Source organism: Podarcis filfolensis (assembly GCF_964270895.1).
Source record: "Podarcis filfolensis genome assembly, chromosome: 2".
NCBI classification, from domain to species: Eukaryota; Metazoa; Chordata; class Lepidosauria; order Squamata; family Lacertidae; genus Podarcis; species Podarcis filfolensis.
In genome coordinates this window covers 48,573,233-48,583,218 of record NC_139605.1, presented here as the reverse complement: position 1 = coordinate 48,583,218, position 9,986 = coordinate 48,573,233, and the positions used below count along the sequence as shown (strand labels likewise).

The following is a 9,986-nucleotide window of genomic DNA, read 5'->3' as shown; positions in this document are numbered from 1 at the left end:
AGTGGCGGCATGTCCTGACTCTTTAGAAAGCAAAACTCATTGGATGATCATTAAGAAGCTGACACACTTTTTTTTCCTTTTTTTCCTTTAATTTTTATTTGCACATTAAAAGTTACACATGAGACACAATATTCTATTATAAAGGGGGGAAAGGAAAAAGGTCTACAAAAAAAAGAAAAGAAAGAAAAAAGACAATAGAAGGAATGTTAAACAACATATCTTGTCAAAAACATACAGTAATTTAAGAAATACAAACCATCAACGACATCATTAAAAACACATATTTCCAGACACACATTTTTTCACTTCCTGTTCAGAACTATTACCAAGAAATTTTATAGGCATGTTGTACTTATCATGTCTTGCAGCTTAAAGTTAAAAGGACCCCTGACCATTAGGTCCAGTCATGACCGACTCTGGGGTTGTGGCGCTCATCTTGCTCTATAGGCCGAGGGAGCTGGCGTTTGTCCGCATGTGGCCAGCATGACTAAGCTGCTTCTCATGACCCAGAGCAGCGCATGGAAACGCCGTTTACCTTCCCGCTGGAGCGGTACCTATTTATCTACTTGCACTTCATGCTTTCAAACTGCTAGGTTGGCAGGAGCAGGGACCAAGCAATGGGAGCTCACCCAGTCGCAGGGATTCGAACCGCTGACCTTCTGATCAGCAAGTCCTAGGCTCTGTGGTTTAACCCACAGCGCCACCCGCGTTAAATGGCTGAAGAGCAATTTCCAGCATGGTACTCTTTCTTGCAGCAAGTTCTCCATGGGCATTTTAAAAACAAAATGCTAATGCGTAAAATACAGTTCTACACAAACAAGCAGAAGGAAGCTGTGAACAGACTAAACAGTGTTTAGTCTGTTTCCTTTAAACTCATCTTGTCTTTTCATCCAAACTCAGGGTTATGGTTTTTCACTAATGTCAGTTTTAACACACGGTTGAAATTGGATTAAAAAACTGACCATATCCTACATTCTGATAAAATGACAAGTCTAGTTGCTTCTAAATGCAGCTAGTAAGAAGGGCAAAATATATTTAACATTTTTGTAGGGTAGGTCAAGATACAATTGCACCAATAAAGAAAGAAATTACGTTTTGTCTTTCCTAATTTTCAGTGTTTGAGTCTTGCTATAGAAAAAGAACACTTCATAAATTCTAACAAAACAACAGTTTCAAAGCAGATAATGATGGCTATCTTGGACAAAAACCATCGTGAATAATTAGTTGTACTCCAGATGCCTTTCTAAGCACTTGATTTGGGGGAAAGTTGTGCCTGAAGCTATTCTTATTAGCCACATATGTGAAAATTCTCAAATATCCCTTACAGGTGTATAAAGCACAGTATGGTTCCCTGAAAAAAGAACCAATGGCAATTTTAATTAGATAATACAAAGTGGGCCAGCTAAGAAGTAACGATTGCCACTTGATAAACTCCAGTTTGTGAAACCAAGGTAATCTGCCATTCTGGCACACTGTTTTATCTCTTCCTTTGTGTGCCAGCTTTGGTTTGCGATTGTGGATGATTTAAACCAAAGTTTACAGGTTTGAGTACGGTGGGAAATTATGGTTTATATGCAAACAATGTTCAATGCCAAAGTGAGGGGAACAGGATGTGGCAACATATGGACACCCTTCCTGTCCCTGGGTTAGTAAAGCATGGTTTAATAAGCCAATAGAACTATGTGTTCAGACCCCTGGGCTCTCACTTGTAGGGTGCCTCCGGGTTCTGTCCTCTCCCCCATGCTTTTCAACATTTACATGCAGCCGCTGGGAGAGATCATCAGGAGGTTTGGGCTGGGTGTTCATCAGTATGCGGATGATACCCAGCTCTACCTCTCTTTTAAATCAGAACCAGTGAGGGCGGTGAAGGTCCTGTGTGAGTGTCTGGAGGCGGTTGGAGATTGGATGGCGGCTAACAGATTGAGGTTGAATCCTGACAAGACAGAAGTACTGTTTTGGGGGGACAGGAGGCGGGCGGGTGTGGAGGATTCCCTGGTCCTGAATGGGGTAACTGTGCCCCTGAAGGACCAGGTGTGCAGCCTGGGAGTCATTTTGGACTCACAGCTGTCCATGGAGGCACAGGTCAAATCTGTGTCCAGGGCAGCTGTTTACCAGCTCCATCTGGTACGTAGGCTGAGACCCTATCTGCCTGCGGACTGTCTCGCCAGAGTGATGCATGCTCTGGTTATCTCCCGCTTGGACTACTGCACTGCACTCTACGTGGGGCTACCTTTGAAGGTGACTCGGAAACTACAACTAATCCAGAATGCGGCAGCTAGACTGATGACTGGGGGCGGCCGCCGAGACCATATAACACCGGTCTTGAAAGACCTACATTGGCTCCCAGTACGTTTCCGAGCACAATTCAAAGTGTTGGTGCTGACCTTTAAAGCCCTAAATGGCCTCGGTCCAGTATACCTGAAGGAGCGTCTCCACCCCCATCATTCTGCCCGGACGCTGAGGTCCAGCGCCGAGGGCCTTCTGGCGGTTCCCTCATTGCGAGAAGCAAAGCTACAGGGAACCAGGCAGAGGGCCTTCTCGGTAGTGGCGCCCGCCCTGTGGAACGCCCTTCCAGCAGATGTCAAAGCGATAAACAACTACCTGACATTCAGAAGACATCTTAAGGCAGCCCTGTTCAGGGAAGTTTTTAACGTGTGATATTTTACTGTATTTTTGGTTTCTATGGAAGCCGCCCAGAGTGGCTGGGGAGGCCCAGCCAGATGGGCGGGGTATAAATAATAAATTATTATTATTATTATTATTATTATTATTATTATTATTATGTCTGAAGCAGCCTAGTACAGTAATACCTCCATGAACGTCTGCCTTGTCTAGCATCCATTCCAGCGAACATCCACTGCAAATCCAGAAGTACAGGAATGTGTTACTTCCAGTTTTGCTGCTCGTGCATGCGCAGAAGCACAAATTGCTCTGCACACGTGCGCAGAGCGGCGCTTTGCCCTGCGTCCTTTTTGGCAAAACAAGGTACAACTGTATCTAAAAAGCTTATTTTACCTCAGCCATATTAATTTTCTTTCTTTTTTAATGGTCATTAAATAAGGAAAAGTAGCCTACACCAGTTTATTCTTCAGAGAGTGCTATACTGTATTGCTAATTCACTTCCAACATGGAATGGGAGGCTCGGAGAGGCATATGGCTCACAATTGCCAAACCATCATCTGTTGCTTTCTAACAGATTGATAAAAGACTTATTTTTAGTTCCCTCCAAAGTGACAGTGGAAGTGTATGAATTCATTGACTTCTCTTACAAGCTCCCATCTACCCAGCAGCTGCATCATGCAGAGAATCCTGGGTCGTGGCTGAATGGCATATACACCAGGAGGATTTCACACTGCCTGAGAAATCACTGTTATATTTACTGGCATTTGGCACTGTCAAAGCAGGTAAAGAATTGTATTTAGGTATTTCTCACCCTGTTCCAAGCACTCAAGGCTACAGTATATCATCATTCTTGCATAAGTGGTATAAAATAAACTAGGCTACAAGATAGTAATTTGTGCAAGGCCTCATAAGAAGCAGTGTGCCTGATATATTCAGATCCTCGCTATCTGATTTTACTGTGTTTTCTGTTCTAGCTTTGTTTTCCTACTCTTCAATCCCCATGGTGCAGAAAGAAGAAGATAAAGGGAGGAATTAGGAGGATCTGCCTCTCCCCCACCTGCTTTTTAATAGCATTTATCTAGCACCCAATTTATTCTCCCCCATAACCACATGTGCACACTATATAAATAAGCTACTTTTATTTATGGGCATAGTACAGGATGTAAATACACCTGTTTGGATACAACTGTGGGTGTTCATATATGGCAGACTTCCCCAATCTGGTATCCTCCAGATCTCTTAGACTGCAACTCCCATCAACCCCAGCCAGCACAGATGAAGACTGTAATCCAAAACAACTGGGAGGAGGCCAAGTTAGGGAAGGATGATATATGGTATTTTTCTAGTGATGCAGAAGGTTGGCCTATTGTACATAGGGTTGTGTGAGCTATGCTTATTTTCCCCCTCCAGATGGTGTAATAGAGCAGGTTTTAGAAGCCAAACTGAAATGTTGTTGTTGTTGTGCTAAAGAACAGCAATGATCTCAGTGTCCTACAGCACACCATAGGTGTATTTTTACTGCCATAAACCTAATACTCTTCGGGCAGTCTTTTTTTTTTTTTTAATTTACTTTTAGATGTTGCCAGCCCCTGCAGAGATGGCTCAAGCATGAAACCCTCTGGTAGATTTAAGTCATTTCCTCATTGGAGCACCATGTTGCAGAATTTATAACTCTCAGTTTTCAATTATCCATGCATTGAATTCAAAGCGAGCTATATGATCAAAGAAAATTCTGCCTAAAGCCACATTTGGTCCCCTGGAAAATCATGTTACCGTTGCAGAATAATCAAAACACTTTCTATCTGCTGTTTTAAAATTTTGAGGTGGTGAAGAAAGGCAGAAGTCTGACTTCCCTTTTTCACTATACAGAGGTCTTTGCTCTCTCTTGTGTAATTATACAGTTGTTGCAAAAGCCCCCAACACACAGTCAGCAGTCTACCAAAAGCATAAAATGTTCCAAAAAATGGTTCGTCTGCACCACATTTTAGATGGTTTGCTTCTAAAACAAATAAATTCTTATGAATTCCTAAAATTCAAAGTGTTGGCACTGATCTTTAAAGCCCTAAACAGCCTCAGCCCTGTATGCTTGAAAGAGTGTCTCTACCCACATAGTTCAGCCCGGACACTGAGGTCCAGCTCCTAGAGCCTTCTTGGAGTTCCCTCACTGCGAGAAGTGAGGTTACAGGGAACTAAGTAGAGGGCCTTCTCTGTAGTGGCACCCATCCTGTGGAACACCCTCCCATCAGATGTCAAGGAAATAAACAACTATCTGACTTTTAGAAGACATCTGAAGGCAGCCATGTATAGAGAAAATTTTAATGTTTGATGTTTGATTGTGTTTTTAATATTTTGTTGGGAGCTGCCCAGAGTGGCTGGGGCAACCCAGTCAAATGGGCAGATGATGATGATGATGATTTTGTAGTCGCAATGACTCTAAAATGCAGCTCTCTTGAAGAGCAAAGTCATTTAAAACATTTGCCATCTTGACCCTTCTAATCTTTTAAGACTAATGCATATATTATCCGAGTTGAATGGATACTCACCAAGTTGATAATAGTCTTGCTTAACCATGATTTGTTTGCCACATATGCTTGCTAAAGCTACAAAGACATAAGACTAGAGAAGCTGGGAAACAAACCAAGCTTTTGTGAAAAAAGCCTTGGCTTGTTTGCTAGTCTGTAAAACAACTCGTGGTTTGTTGCACAAACCAGGGTTAAAACAAACCATTGTTTATTGTCATCTATTCTCTATGATTTCCTCCTCCTGATGATGATGCTGATGCTGATGCTGCTGGATTGGAGCAGATAGTTCCATTGGCATTGATAAAGGGATGAGCAGCAATTTTCATCAATCCCTCCTTTCCCTTACAGATCCTTGTTCCTCTAGAATAAAACTCAGTGGAACAGTCTGGGAGGCAATGCTGGAACTGAAGGGAGAATCAGCAAAAATGACCACCCCAACTCCTTCCTCCAGCGGGAAGCCTCCACTGGATCCCAGTTTCTTCTCTGAACAGAAGCTCTTCTATTCTCAGAGTTGCAAGGCTGGATTTAACCCGTGGTCTTTTATTGTATGAACAAGTAGTATGATCTGGTTTGTGACTTCTGGTATTGAAGTCAATGGGTTAGGTTTTAAGTGTGGGTTAGAATTCTATTTCCTATTTCTTTTTCTATCCCTATTTTGGTTCTGATTTCCTAAATAAGCCTTCCTACTGAACAGTTCTTGTTTTGGCTGTGAATTCCTCAAAACTAATGCCAATTTTTACATGGACTCTGCAAGATGTAAGCAGGATTAAATGCACGGTGCTTACGAAGAGCTATATTGAAGTTATCCTTCCCATAACACTGTAAAGTAGGCCACCACCACCCCTTTAATAAAAGGAGGGGGCTGAAGCTGAGACAACTACCTGGATTTTCCACATATGCAGAAGACTGACCATTGGGCACTAAAAGCCAATCTAAACAAACAAGGCTGCAGTCGTCTCTAATATCTGAGCAGGTTTGAGCTCAAGCAACCTAAAAGAGGGGGGTGATTAAATAGCTTCTTAATTCTTTTTTAAACTTCTGCCATCATTTGAAAACAGTGAGAAGGGAGGCGGACTAAAAGGGAATAAATTGCCTGTTTGGAACTTCTCCTCCTTCTATTCCTCAGCTGCTTCATATGAAAGAGATAAAGGATGCAAAGCCCTCAAACAGTCCAGAGTACTACATTTCCATAATATATTTCACTCCTGAAACTATTTGTTCTTTTCAGCATGATGTTCCAGTTTCAATATAGTAATTTAGAAGCAAACAAGCAAGCACCAATATATGTACAACATTCACCATCAGCCGAACTTAGCCTTCTCTAACTTGCTCATAATGTTCTATTCATCTTAAAGATAAATTAGTATGTATCAGCATGGGCTCTGTAGAATAGGAGGGGGACATGGAAATGGGTGATGGCCTGTGTGCAAGGAAAAGTTGCAAAAAGGATGAAGGAGAAGGTAGGAAAAAGGGGGCAAAGGTGATACAGGTGTCCGTGTGTATGCAAAAAAGACTGCACAATAGGAGAGGTGATAAGGCATGGAAATAGGCTTGACCTATGTGCAAGGGGGGATGCGGGTGGCGCTGTGGATTAAACCACAGAGCCTAGGACTTGCCGATCAGAAGGTCGGTGGTTCGAATCCCTGCGACGGGGTGAGCTCCTGTTGCTCGGTCCCTGCTCCTGCCAACCTAGCAGTTCGAAAGCACGTCAAAGTCCAAGTAGATATAGGTACCGCTCCAGTGGGAAGGTAAACGGTGTTTCTGTGCGCTGCTCTGGTTCACTAGAAGTGGCTTAGTCATGCTGGCCACATGACCCGGAAGCAGTACGCCAGCTCCCTCGGCCAATAAAGCGAGATAAGCGCCGCAACCCCAGAGTTGGTCACGACTGGACCTAATGGTCAGGAGTCCCTTTACCTTTACTATGTGCAAGGGAGAATTGAGAAAAGCTAGGAGGAGTGCGGGGGGGAAGTAAAGGTGAATACTAGGGTGCAAAGGAGGTTGCCAAAAAGGAGGGATTTGGAAACATTGGAATGGGGTTGAAGATGAAAGCAGAGGCACGAAAGGGTCAAGAATAGGGTGCTTAGTAGTTGCAATTTGTGGGAGAAGGAAGATGCAGGAGGTTACCATGGAGGCGGTTTGTGTGCTAGGAGGGGTTACACAAAATGAGGGGGAAGGCATGGGCACGAGATAAAGGTGAAAATGGGTGCAAAGTGGAGCTGCATAATAGAAGAGGCTTTAGAAATGGTACTGGGAGGCTGAGAAGTGAGCTCTGTAGTTGTGCGGGGTGGGAAGGGAAAGTTGAGTGGCATGCCAGCGGGGGTTGGCAAGTGAAGCAACAGGGACACAACCCCTTGTATTTTTTCATGCAAGTAAAGTGTATAAAAGTAGAGAAAGTGGATAGAGAGATTTTTTTTTCACCTCCTCTGCTCATATAATACTAGAAGACAAGGCCATTCAATGAAGCTGCATGTTGGAAGTCCTGCTTCATGCAGCACATAGGTAAACTATGAAATTCACTAGCCTATATTTAGTATTAGATATAGTGGCAGAATTCGCTTTAGAATGGAACAGGACAGATTCGTGAAGGATAAAGCTGTCAATGGCTACTAGTCACGCAGCTCAGGCATGAGAGGCAGTATGTCCCTGAATACCAGTTGCTAGGAACCACAAATAGCGAGAGTGCCATTATGCTCTTGTCGTGTGTGTGAGGGCAGGATGCTGGACTCGATGGGCCTATTGCAGCAGGTCTCCTGTTCTCAAGCACTATGCACTTTCAGCTTGCTTTTAATTGCCAGGACTGAGTGGATGGAGTACACTTAAAACCCACTCTCTAAATGTTAATGGTATACAGCTAGAGAGCATAAAAAAAGAAAGAATTTGACCAGAGTGTGAGGAACAGGGAAGGCCTTCTTTTCCTGTTAAAACGAACCTGCGAAGTGATTACTCTTGCAATGTTCAGTTAGAATTTGCCAGCCAAAGTCCTAGCAAAGAGCCAAGGTTCCACCTCTGAGGTTATTTTCCCACTCCCAATTCCCATAAAGCCACCGCCCTGCCCTAAGAGCTAATTTTCAAATGCAGCAGGCTCATAGCAACAGGCTTCACGGTCTCCAATGGTTGGAAGGGAGAGGAGAGAGGGAGAGAGAGAGAGAGAGAGAGAGAGATCAAACAATCCAGTGTATGTACATAGTATTCTTCAGCTCCTTGCTTGTTATTGGTCTGAATATGCTACACCCCCCTCTTTCCTCGCCCAGTGTGATCTGTGCTCGCAACTCGCTGCCTGGATCTGGGCCAGCTGGAACACACCTTCCTTTTCACACATACCCAGACCCACGAGCCAGCTCTGGCCTACAGGGTGGAAACTTGATGCTCTTGTCAGTGCAGCCACAACTTGACTTGCTGGGACTGGAGCAGAGGAGGAGCAGCAGCCAAAGGCTTCCAGTGCCCTTCACGCAGAAGGAGTGGGAATGTGACAGTAGGGGCATGACCAGTGAGGAAGCCCCACTTTGCCCCTCACACCATCATACATCATGTGAGAGTGAGCACCCAAACATGGCTTGTATCGTTTACAGTAAGTTTCATAGCTATATAAGAAATGTAGGTCACCATTCACCAGCTTTAAGAGTGATCAGACTGTCAAGGCCTCACCCATAGATTAAGTGCAGTCTCCTTGGGGTAGGAAGAATGCAACTATTACTTACACAACTATTAATATTACCTCATCAGTGTGCATTGCACATGACAGCATTGCATATGAAAGAAAAAGAGCACAGGTTCGTTCCTTGGGAAGCTTGCACTCTGAATGTTGAGAGTGGAGAGAAACAGCAAAATTAGTGAGAGAGAGGCAAAGATAACAAGGCCTTAAAATGCACTGTTATGTCAATTTGGGACAACAAAAGAGGAACGGTCCAGTTAAAACAATATACGAAGAGAGGTAGAATAGAATCTATAAATATTGTCGGGCCACTAGAAGATCCTTGCATTGTGTTCAGTACAGGAGCTGAGTAAATCTAAATTTCTCTTGCCCTTCCCGTTCCCCACCCCCAGTCAGTCCCTGTAGCAATTCCTGTTCATCTAGTCCTGTCTTCTACAAACAATTTTGTATGAAAGGAATGCAGGAAGTTCAGTTAAAAATTAAACCACCATCATAAGCTCTAGATTGTAGTTGCACAATAAGAATGCTTGTATTCATAGAGTAGCATCTGAAGCCTTCTTGAAACAAAACAAAACAATAAAACCCTAAACTACAAGGAAGCAGAAATTAAGAATTTGCGCTATTGTTTATTAATGCACATTACTACAGTGGTACCTCGGGTTAAGAACTTAATTCGTTCTGGAGGTCCGTTCTTAACCTGAAACTGTTCTTAACCTGAGGTACCACTTTAGCTAATGGGGCCTCATGCTGCCGCCGCGCAATTTCTGTTCTCATCCTGAAGCAAAGTTCTTAACCCAAGGTACTATTTCTGGGTTAGCAGAGTCTGTAACCTGAAGCGTATGTAACCCGAGGTACCACTGTAGTTAAAGAGAGGGGTCTTTGTTAGATCATGGATACCATATTTTTCGCCCTATAGGACGCACTTTTCCCCCTCCAAAAATGATGGGGAAATGTGTGTGTGTCCTATGGGGCGAATGCAGGCTTCAGGAAGCTATTCGCAAACCTTGGGAACCCGGCGCGACTTCCTGCTGGGCTCCCAAGGCTTGCGGACAACAGCCTGCAGCCCGAAACCCGGGGAGCGCAGCGGAGCACGCCCCGGGCTTCGGGCAGCTCTCCGCAAGCCATGGGAGCCCGGCGGGAAGTCATGCCAGTCTCCCATGGCTTGCAGAGAGCTGCCTGCATCCCGAAGC

The 9,986-nt window shown here is 44.0% G+C and overlaps 1 long non-coding RNA gene across 1 annotated transcript; it reads left to right on the top strand.

Moving 5' to 3' along the window:
• Window positions 1-2,929: 2,929 nt before the first annotated feature.
• On the top strand, window positions 2,930-6,251 carry LOC310757906. The gene is made up of 2 exons (XR_014545561.1): window positions 2,930-3,404; window positions 5,493-6,251. It is a non-coding gene; the product is annotated as an uncharacterized lncRNA (long non-coding RNA).
• The last annotated feature ends 3,735 nt before the right edge of the window (window positions 6,252-9,986 follow it).